A 12,288-nucleotide genomic window follows, 5' to 3' on the forward strand; every position below is an offset into this window, starting at 1 on the left:
GAGGGTGATGGGTACATGTTCTTCCATTTTGCTACCTATGTTGTGCTTAAAACTGCCTACAGCTAGAAAAGATGACGAACATGACACAACCCAGCTACTTCCAGCAAAGAAGTTAGATGGGCATGGGGGAGACTCCACATCTATTTTTAGGCTATAGTTGAAATTTTAAAGTAGCCCCTCTCCCAAACACTCGAAAGCAGATGTAGTGTGCTGGCAATCTAGTACCAGCCACAACTTTTGACAGCAACATTTTTCATAATTCAATGCAAAATCAATCTGACAGATGAGCCAGCAGCAAACAAACCCCAGAATTTCACAGACAAGTACGTTTTTTACTATGCTAGTTTGACTGAGGGGGGAACAGCATCTTACACATCAGGAAGGGAGGGAAGAGGCAGGAAGAAAAACATTCCTAGCTGCCTTGCAGCACTGACAAAAGGTCTGTCTCTTCAAAATGCCTCACTGCAGCTCACAGACTACAGCTGTTAGCCCTGCACACTTGTGGGAAACAGTCATGCATGTTCAGCAAGATAAACAGGAAGTTTTTGTTTCCAAGTTTTTTTGTTTCCAAGGAAGTTTCCAAGACTGAGGTAGAAAACACCCTTTCAAAACTGTTGAGTAGGATCAGTTCCCCCACCTTGAGCAGCATTGCATAAAGCATTACTTCTGATGCTCCAGACCTCCACAGGAACCAAAAAAGATGCTAGATTGAAATGAGGCCATTCTGAGCAGCAGCAAACACATTAATTAAATGCTATACCAAAGATTTTATTGTATGTGCTCTTTTTTTTTTTTTTACATTTAAATAAGCTTTGATTTGCTGGCAAAGCCTCAGACCTGGGCACACAAGCAAAAGAAAACAAAAAGGGAAGAGGCAGACCTTTTTGTCACCTATATTGATTATCAATCCAGTAAAAGTTTCCCTGGCAAAAGCTGCCCAAGCACAATGCTACCCGAAAACAGGCTTGCTATTTCAGAAAACGGATTTGTAAGCACAGGCATGGCCTCCACCTCTGCCTACATCCAAACCACAGCATGACATCTCAATAGACATTTGTGTAATGGCATTGCCATGACACTTTCACCTAGACAACCACTTATCTGTGTTGAACACTACGTAAAAGATAACCTTTCCAAACAAAGAAAAGGCTGCCTGTTGCTTAGTGTGCAAGGGAGAAGGTAGCTGAAGTGCCGTCTGCACAGTGCAGGAAAGAACTGGCAGCAGAAACCCAGTCTCCTGACCTTCAGTCCCTCTTTCATTAGGCAACACTATGCTCCTAGTCAATGACTACGTCCCTCAAGCGATGGGAGCACCAAAGACGCCAGATGTTTCCTAAGCAGCAAACTTTGCTGTACTCACCTTGAGAAGGTGGGCATTTTGCTGCTTGCTTCCAAGCTCTGTATATGCAACCTCACTTCAAGCTGGACACACAATGCTGAAGAAGTATTAAGAAGGCACTACCTAGAATTACTTCCCAAGAGCTAGTGAGGACCTTTGATGCTTTGTCTTCAACCTCTGATCCACAAAAGAAAAGCCCTTCAGTATTTGTCAGGGCATACAGAGGGAACATTTATACTTTAAAAACCTAAACATAAAGGCAAACCACAGTGGGGAAAAAAAAAGAGAAACATGAACTGTTTATGCCTCTGTTCTGTAGTCCAACCAAGCAGAGCGTGCCTGTATCTTAGCATCAGGGCTCTGATGCCCTGGGGCATGCAACACGTGATCCCATGGAGGCAACCCCTTGTACAGGAGAGATCATCTCAAAGCCCCATGTACCTGCAACAGGAGGACTTTCCTGGCAGGAGCACTACAAAGGACACACAAGACTGTCCACAACAGTCATCCTCACAAGCCTAGAGCACACCCAGATGGGGCTGCAGTGGTGTCCCTTGGGCTGAGCACTGGGACCTTGGTTGGGCCCAACATCTAGTTTGCACTACGGTCTATTCCAACCCCATAGGGGATCACAGCCCTTAGATCACGCAAGCACCAAGATCCACAAAACCATCCCACCCTCAAGTTTTCCTCCTGAATGTGCCACTAATCTGGTGGGAAACCATTAACCAAATCCCTGCAAACATACCCTTCCTGTCCATGCCTCAGTTTCCCTAGATGTAGACTGAAAAAGAAAGCATGGACCTATTTTGTGGAACATTTTTAAGCCTTCTGGTTAAAAGCAAAGTATTGCTAACACAGAAGTAGACTTGGGCCCAAAGTCAAAGACTTCTAGAAATACTGTTCCTAACTTGCTGCTAGTGAAAGTTTTCAACTGCAACAGACAGCAGGAAAGCACAGAGTTGCCATTAACCAATATACACCACACATTGCTTGACATTCAGCAGTGTTTCCAGGCTCCCATAATGCTGGAGAAGTACACCAGGCACAAAGCATTCTGGCAAGGTAAGAGCAGTTGAGGCACAATCTGATGACAAGAGATCCCTTCACAGCTGGAAAGGGAGAATGAAATTATTTTTTCTTGGTCACATCCCAGTGAATGCAGAAACAAGCAAAAGGTCTGAAGAGTACAAAGAAAACTAAAACAAGGGGGGGAAATAGTCTATGTAAAGATTGGTAATGGGAAACAACCCAAGCTAGTGTGGACATGCAAGAATTATGGCCTGTCTCCCTTGGTGCCCAACCACACTGGAGGGAATGAAACGCATTTCTAGTTGCGCAAAGAGTTCTCACAGTAAGGTGTTACCATGCTGCTTACAGCATTCCTGAGATAGATGAGTCTGTTAAGTCACTGACATTATACTGAAGTATAGGCTTTGTGCATTAATTATCATTCAAACACAATAGCCCTGTGTATATTTTGTTCTGCAAACTGTCCTAGCATACTCTGCAAAAATTCTCCTTTCTTTACTCTGCAAGATTTTAAGAAACGCATCCAGGAAACAGACAACAGAATGGGGAAAGACTCACCAGAAACACTGATGTGTTCTGGAGAAAGAAAAACCAAAACACCAGGCTGGATCAAGACAACCAAATATGAAGACAATTTTAATTAAGTCATGTCTTTTCATGATTTCATTTCAGCTCATTTAGTATCTCAAAAGAGTTTTATCTCAAAATAGTTAACAACTCCAGAAGCTCTAACTTCTTCCCAGTTTTTTCTTTAACGCAATTACATCTTTGCTGTTGCACCAGAAATATTAATAGCCTTTTCTGCGTGGGATAAAGAAGCTGTACAGCAGGACCAGACTACTTCCATCACATTGATGGCCTGCATGCTAATGGTTACGTATAGCTTACCTGTCAGTGCCATTTCCACTGAAACTAATGACACACAACACACCCTTCAATACTTCAAGCATGTATCTCTATGGGGAAAAAGCTACCATTCACTTCAATGCAGAAGTACTCTGTGAAGGACAAGCAAGAAAGCAGAAAAGCAAAGCTGTGTATTGCTCCATAGGAAGACAGGGACAAATTCTGCTTTTTCTCACAGCAGCTTTGATACGGAATTGATATAACCAAGTCAATGGAGCTGACCCATATTTACAGGGGAGGAACGGTTCAGAGCTCCACTCAAGCCTGCAATCCTGTATTTCTGCCACCACAGGGGGACATGTGCCCTTCATGCAATTCAAGAAGTGGCCCAGCAGAAGTAGACCTGACCCAGTGCTCACTAAAATCAACTGAAAAGCAACCATTGATTCCTCCAGTCAATCATGCAGACCTCATAGAATCAATCTACCAACAAATTCAAACCACTCAATGTGCTCCTTTCATAAAATTTTACAGCTTGCCCAAAACAAAACCCCGAACCCAAAAGCCTAGCAGGCAGCCATGTTCATCCTATTTGAGCTTCCCTAAACTTGCCACAAAGTACCACCAAGTCTGAGTTGGGAAGAGAAGGAAGGTGGAAAGGCAGAGATCGGCTGGCACAGTCCACAGAACTGGCAGCGCAACAGTGGCAGGAACTTTGCACAATGCCCAGTTGACTGATCCTGCAACAATGACTAAGCCAAGAGACAAGGGGACACAGTAATGTCCAGGAGGCAGAGTATGTATGTCATCAACTTCAAAATTACGTGCACACATACACACCCGTAACTCCAAAGATAAAGTGCTTATCCCCATCTGGAAAGTCAAATATATTTTAGAATTTAATCAAGACCAAAATAAATAATCAAGACAGGCTTTATCAGTTTTATATTTATGACCCCAACCGACACATTTTATTAATCACCAAGTGTTTCAGAAGTGTTAATTCCCTCCTCCTCAGTTACTATAAATTCTCTACTCTCACTTCCAACACAGGCTGTAAAAATACAGATTACTAGAAGGACATATTTGGCTCCTGGTACCCACCAGTGTGGGTGCAAAATGTGCTATTCTGTGTCAGGTCACTTCAGATAATACAAACGTTTGTTCCGCCTGCGTACCAAACAACTTTAAAGCACAATAATGCAAATAGTCTTTAAAAGGATTTAACTACCTAAAGCTCTTTGTTTTAAGACAAGGTATTATAGTGAAGATCATCCGTGGGATCCAATTATAGTCACCTTATCAATTATATATGCCTACCTTCCCCAATACAAAAATCCCTACAAGTTACCCACTTTAAGCTTTTTGATCCCCTTACATAATCATTTATCAGCCAAAAAAGCATGAAAATTACTAGCTACAATATCATGTTACATGACTTCAGAAGGCATTACTCTGAGGGTCCTGAAAGTCACCTTTTTACTATTTACAAAACATACCTTGAATTGCCAGAATGTAAAAATCAAAATAAAACAAACTAGGAAAAAAACCCCCACAGTTCTCTGCTTTTTACAGAGGACAGTGTGTTTGAGAAGCGGAATGAAACTCTACAAAGCATTTTATTCCTTGTGGATTATCATGTGCAGACCCCACAGTTAAAAACCATCATTTCCCACCACTCAGCCAAGTAACATAAAAAGACGTAATCTTTTAACACAGATTACCAAGGACGGCATCTTTCAGCCCTGAGACAACTTTCAAAGCAGCAGCAGCAGCTCCTTTACAGACCAAGCATGGCTGAAAAGGACCTTATCCTCCTCTTTCATCTACTAGAAGACAGAGAGAGAAGGGGGCCCTGATCCTGCAAAACCACACACAGAGATCACTTTACTCACATCCTTGAAATCACAGCTACTTCTCAACACAGAAGAAAGAGCAGACAACATTTACCAGATGAGTATTTCACACCTGTTTTCCCATGGTGTGACCCACCTACTTTCATGACATTTCCTTGATAGAGTTACCATCTCCCAAAGCCCTGGAATCACAGTGCCATGAGAAATTCTGCTTGATTGCATTGTTTGTATTTTCTATTTCCCCCAGCACCTTCTTTTAAGTTTCTTCATAGGAGTGTGAAGCCATTGCAGCAGTGATTGATAGTAACGGATGCAAAGTCATCCTTCAGTGTCTGCAGCCTGGCACAAACACGATGAAGGCTACCTTCAAGAAGCAATCTCACCATTTAAGCCGATATACCCCCATAAAAGTTCCTGCTCTTCTGCAGCCTAGAAAGATTTCTTAAAGTCATTACTTCTCTCAAGCTGGATGTTTCCAAACATGTATAAGTTGAGAAGAAATCACAGAAATGAGAAATGACACTGACTATACGTCTCAGTTAGCAAAACAACAAAAGCACCTATGTCCTTGGCACTTCTGGGATTTCTTTTAATAACAAAGAACTTCATATTCCTTACAACAGCCTTGTTAGGAGAAAAGGGTCGGTGCTTCAGAAATAACCCCCTTTGGACTGCCTGCATACAGATTTTGTAGGGGCTGCGAAGACAGGTGGGTGCTTGCGTGCATCCACATGCATTTGTGTGTGCTCTTTTTAAGTCAGCATTTTCTAAGTGCTCATACTCAGCTTTTTTTTAATCCAGAGAATCAAATTTGTCACGAGTGGGGGGAAAAAAAATAAATACTAAGTTTCCAAACCTAGCCTCAATGTCAGTCAGTACACTCTGATGACATTTTATTCCAAAGTTTCCAGTGGCACCCATCTATTTCTTTATGTAACATCCCTTTCTGATGCTTACAAGCTAAATGTTAATGCCTCATCTAGGACCTCATTTCTAATGTGTAAGATTAATAAGGCCAAAAGCAAAGCTGTCATGTACTTTCATTGCCAACACTGGGCAAGGTGTAAAAAGCAACCAAAAAGAGCATATTAGTTTAAAATACAAACAAACTGGATATTTAAATGTGAAACACATAAGGCAGGGAAATCTCTAATACAGGGAAGCCTTCCTGACTGGCACAGACACAAAGCTCGCTGGCTGCAAATTAACAAACGCTTGTGCTGCACCATGACTATACCATGCTCCGTAGTCAAAAGGCCGGTTAGCATGTCACAGGAATGAGAGTCCTGCCACCCGCTCTGGCTCTCCGAGACTTGCCCGCACACAGCTTTTCAACCCTGTTTAAATTCATAGTGTGGAACAGGTAAAACAAGCCAGCTTTCACAGACATCTGCAATTCCCATGTCCTACCCACCAGCCCGCAGGGACTGAAGAGGACATCGCAGAACGGGCAGAGCAGAGGACACACACTGCCGCCGGGACGGTCACCACCCTCCGTGCACTCACTCCTTATGTGTAAGTGCACATCATTTGTGAGCTGGTTGCTTTTCCTCAGATACTTCCTAGTGATGCTACAGATGGTGTGGCAACCCAGAGGACAGTGGGGAAAGAGTCGAAAGCTAACACAGGCAATTCATGGGAAAACCTGCAACTTCAGTTTGGCAGGAGGGAATGGATCCACTCCAGACAATTTCACCAACAACTAACTCCTTATTAAGGAGCATGTGGAGAGGGCAAGCCAACAAACCACATTCTTCAATCTGGCATTAAATGAAAAATGGGGGATAACAACATTATGCAAAAGGAGTGACACAGTGTATATGCAGTAGAATTTTGATTTATTCATGAAACCTTAGTTTCAGGTGCCAAACAATTACATGAAAGGGGAAACACACTGCATCCTCTGCTGACTACATTCACAAAATTGGAGTCCAAGAAAATCCCTCTGTCTGAAGGCATGAGCCAGAGATAATTAGGAACTGAATTTTCTCATTGGTTCGCTGCAGTCTCTGGTGGTCTCATCTCTAGTTAGAGCACAAGGCTTGTGCCAGAAACACCACTTTGTCACATGCAAGCATTCTGCCCATAACAAAAGGACGCTATCTATAACCTGGATACTAAAACACAAATAATGAGGAATTAACTGAACTCTACAGTTTGAATTGCGACTGTAAGGACAAATAGCTACCTTGTGCACAAAGATCTTACGTGAATGGGCTCCACAGGGAACAGGAACATCCAACAAAACACGAACGTGCTTTGAAACATTATCCTTGTAATATAGTAGGTGGCTGCTGAATCTAAATGACCCACCACAGACATCTCTTCATCTTTATCCTGGACACGCCAGAGCTACACAAGTACAAAGTTCCTGAACTTAATTTTATTTCCTTAATGTGAAGGGGAAAACCACCCACTCTTTTCATTGACTTGAACCGGGCCCTTCACCCACGTGTGATTTTATATATGTTGACACTTAGACAAGTCACAAACAGAACTCAAACATTGGCCTTGAACAACACAAACAATCTACAAGAAAAGCCATCAGATTCAAACCCTTGTGTTACCCAACCCAGTCCTTAACTCCCTCAGGATCACCTTAGAGTTGATACATAATACATATGCATCAGACCAAAAGGCTTGAGAGGAAAAAACTGCTGGAATGACATTCACACAAGGACAACTGCTGCAGCTTTGTCAGGCAGGATTTGATACAGTACGTCTCGCAACAGCATCAAACAAAATACTCTTCCCAAAGACAACACTACTGTAACATGGATCTAATTTCTTCCAATTCTCTGAACCACTTTTAGATTTAGTTACATGGTACAGTACAAGATAAAATACTTATCGCTTCTGAGAAGTAATGGAAATAATTTAAGAATTCAGAAATATGCTCATCCTATAAAGAGATAAAATTGACATACTAGTTGCACTTGATCAACTGTATAAATTTGTTCAGAAAAAGCACTGGGGACTTCTGCTCTACATTTTTTGTTTTTCTAAAGGAAAAATAAAGCTTCCATTCACATTGACTTTACCTCTGATAAAGTTAGACTTCAGCCAAGTCATGACACTTTTACAGCTGTGAATACAGACTATCAATGCTATGAAAGTCAGCACAGTTTCCCAATATTGATTTACAATAACAAAAAAAAAATAATGTAAAAGCTTATAAAACTCTACATCATAGAAATAGCAACTGTGGAGTAATAAATATTCTGATAAATTAAAATTTATTAAGACATCAATGTGGGCAGTGCCAGGTAATTTTTGCTTGAACACACTCAGAAAGAGAGATTCTTATTTCTTAAAGTCAGCGAGCAGTTGCTGCAAAAAGCTAGACTCATATGTACTGCAATAGAAAAAGCTGCTCTTTCAATAAGCTTAATATTCACTAACCAGGAAGATTTTCAGACTATACAAGCAGCAGTTTAACCCTCAACTTAAAGCAGTTCCAGACTACCAGTACCTTTGAGAAGAGGGACCAGAGTTAATTTGCTCACACTGATGACGCAGTCCCATGGAAATCAGTGAAAAGCTTATAGGGATACCAACAAAAAGATACAGCACAGCCCCCTCGCAGGCACACGGCAGGGCTTCTGCCCGAGACTGGGGGATGGATATCACTGCATGCAATTAAATGAGGGCCAGACTCTCGTGGCTGACAAATGAACTCCATTTCTCTGTATCCCAAACAGAATAATTTAAAACCAGTATACAGGGTCCATCAAAGGAATGCCACACACCCACTGCTTTGCAGATCTCATTCCCCTTTATAAGCAGGGGAGAAAGCAAGGATCAATTGCAAGATGGGAGACTGCTGCATTGATTTTCAAACAGAATCTTCCATCAAAACCAATGCTGAGCTTGTCTTCAGACACAAGGAAAAAACCTCATGTGATTTGTCCTCAGATATAAGGAAAAAACCCCATGCCATTCAAGTTGTTCTGACATTTGAGCAAAGGTAGACATCAGCCTTCTGTAGGAACAAGCAGCTGTCAGTCATACAGTGCTGCACATGTAACTGAGAAGACCATGGACAGGAGTCAAGTCCGAGGGTCTAACCTTTGTTAGCATCCATAGAAAAACAGAAGTCTAAAACTGGAGATTAAAACCAGAGCAAAAACATTGGAGGGAAGCAGAAATCAGGTTTAGAATAAGTTATTTTCATAAAGCTGTCTCAGGTAAGATAAAGACAGTATTATATTTTCTACCTTTGTGTGGTATTTTTCATCCTGAAGGAGAACAGCACCAGTATGACCCCCACCTAGCCTAACTTACCCACACACAATCCCCCTGCTCACTGCAGCTGGGGTGCCTACAGAAAAAAAGCAAACATATCCAGGAAAGTGTAAGCTAAGGACTTGTGAGCAAACTGATTTCATAGGAGAGTCAGCAGATAAAACTATGATGGGCTGTCATATAAACCCCAAAGACTGACCGATCATACACATGCAGAAGATCCAGGAGCATGAGGCAATAATCAGCTTGCACTCAGTTATCCAGATAGCATATGGCAGGAGAGTTGAAGGGGGAAGTTATTCTAAGCAAAGAGCTGGGGAAGTCAGTCACATATTGCTATATATCCAGCTATAGCAAACACCGCAGAATGTTTTTTTTCTATTCAGAAAAGGCTAGACATGCAACAGGAAAACACACCAGAGTCCCTGCTGTCATTTCCTTCAGGAACAGTCCCCCAAACCCACAGATAAGCCACAAAAGCCAGGATAATCTCCAAAGTTTCCTTCGCAGTGCTCCTGAGCAGTGGAGAGCAGCACCATTCCACCTTCCTCCACCAACAACTGTTCAGGGAACGTCATTTGGGAGGGTTTCCCCAGCACATGGGCAATCTCTGCCAAAATTCAGACAATGCAAAGGTGTATTAACTGGACAGCACGTTTACCACTGGCTCCCCCACAAAGGACAGGTATGGAGCCAAAAAGAACAAAGAGTAAAAAGCACCTGACCTCCTTCCAATATGCTGACATTTGAGATACAGCACAACAGACACAATATCACATTCCTTTGCGAGGATAAGGCTAAGCTCGCCTTCACTGCTTCAGGCTTCGGGTGTTTTTTTTACCGTTTTTGTCTTTAAGAAAGGCTTCTGTTAACTATGACATTTTCCTATTTATTTATCCGAAAGGAAAAAAAAAAATTGTCAGCAGAAATTTGTGTTTCTCTTGTGTTTCTCAAATGGATCAAGAGATCCACATTCAGACCTCCAAAAACAGAAAATGCCCATCTAACAGATGAAGAGCTGTCTTGTCCCTGAGGGGTGCTAGACTCATCATTTGGTGGCCTTCTAGCATCTTTCACCTTCACTGTCTCACACTTAAAAGTTGTTTGGAAAGCTCTGTAGGCAGTGTCCTGAAATTCACCAAGAGAACTTGTGTGTGTGTGACAAAATTGCCAGATTTTGAATAAGGAGCTGACGCTTCCTGTGAGGAACTTAACTGAAAACCTTGTTTTCCATCCAAAAGGTTTGGGTGGGAATTTTTCAGCTCACTCTGATTGCAAAGTGCCTACCTTAGAGAGCGTGGTAAGCTACCAAGACTGACAGGTCGCAAGCCACGTTATGAGAGACTGCTCCTTCCAGCAGCAGTCCAGAGACACATACGCCAGCAGACACCAGCTACGATGTTGAACACCCTCCACAAGAACGGCATCATACAAGATTCTGAAAGCTCTTAATACCTCCAGTCCCATTCCACCCGGCATATACACTGCCCAGGGTCCAGCTCCAGTGAATTTAGACATACATCAAGAAGGGTTATTAATGTATCTTAAAATAAGGCTATAAAGCCTCAAAATGATCTGCTGATGTATAGTACATTGGCATGTGTACTGCCTCCCCCTCCCCTGACCCTTCAAGAACTCCACATTAATCTACACTTGCACCACCAAGATGGTAACACACATAATCACACAACAGCTATCTGGTGAAAATAGCTGTTCAAGCCTTACAAACCACTTGTAAACCAAACAGCCACACTCTATGTGGGTCTAGATTAGAGTTTGATAGGTTTCTAGCAGTTTCCACTAAAGAAAGAGCCCCCACAAAAAAGCAGAAGTGGTTATGATCAAGAAGGTACAGTAAAACAGACAGGTTGTGATTGCATTTATTTCTATATCTACTCCACTTACACTAACCTAAATATGTATAAAACAGAAAATGGGTGCGGATTGTCCTCCCAGTGGTTTCACAGCATCGCACTCCCTCCTCAGAGTTTATGGTAAATCTTCTCATTTATTCTAAAATCTCGACCTATTTATAGTTTCACAATAGCACGAATATAGAGCCATGATCTCCAGCAGTTCGCTATGAAGCACACTGAGAATTCTTGAAAGGCCATTTTTCTACATTCAAAAATTTGTAGAAAAATATTCAATTTAATCTCTCACCTACCACATGCTGAGTTTGTGTTCTAGCAGTATAATTCATCTGAAACAAGGGGAAATAATAACTCTTGGCTGAATTTTCTGAATGTGTGTGCGAACTGTATTAGCTGTGGAACCCAACCAGTGAAAATATACTGTTATTAAATTGGTGAAGCAGTGTACGGTGCATCGGAGCCCTGAAGTAAAGCCTTCCTAGGGTCTGCTAAGGGCTCAACACTCCTTGTGAAACCAGTAAGCATGGAGCAGATGCGGCAGGAAAGAAAAAATACGCTAATTTTTCCAAGGAGTTGGCAGGTATTAACACAGATGGGCACCATACGAGAACACATTCATCAAGCAAATGATACCAAATTTGGAGGAGCAGACAACCGATAGAAAAACGCCAAGCGGGACTTGGCTTCACCACAGAACAGCAGACCTACTGATTCCTAATCCTATCAGCGGACTGAGCCTCCCCCATCTGACTCCAAAAACTTTAAGGAAAAATCGCTCCTGATCAGCGACGGTTTGGTAGCCACAAGCAGGGAAAGGAAAGTCAAACCGAATACGCCCTTTCTCTTTTTCACAACCTGCCGTTCCATTTTTGCTACAGCTACGCCCGCGGTCGCGGCGTCCGGCCACCGAGCTCCGCCGGTGCGGCTGCGCTGCCCGTCCCCGAGCCCCGCGCCCCCGCTCAGCCGTCGGGTCCCTCCAGAAAGACACCGCAAGTACAACTCCCACCTCACGCCTCGGGCAGGAAGGGGGGAAAGCGAGACAGGCAGATGAAAATGGGGTTTTTTTCTAGTTTCTATTAGCCCTGCTAGACCGATG

General features: G+C 42.5%; 1 protein-coding gene across 2 annotated transcripts in view; it reads right to left on the minus strand.

Moving 5' to 3' along the window:
- Nucleotides 1-12,288, minus strand: part of CHST11 (carbohydrate sulfotransferase 11) — a 168,769-nt gene that overhangs the window by 155,280 nt on the left and 1,201 nt on the right. The gene's annotated exons all lie outside the window — the stretch shown is intronic.

Source organism: Falco biarmicus, chromosome 5 (assembly GCF_023638135.1).
Source record: "Falco biarmicus isolate bFalBia1 chromosome 5, bFalBia1.pri, whole genome shotgun sequence".
NCBI lineage: Eukaryota > Metazoa > Chordata > Aves > Falconiformes > Falconidae > Falco > Falco biarmicus.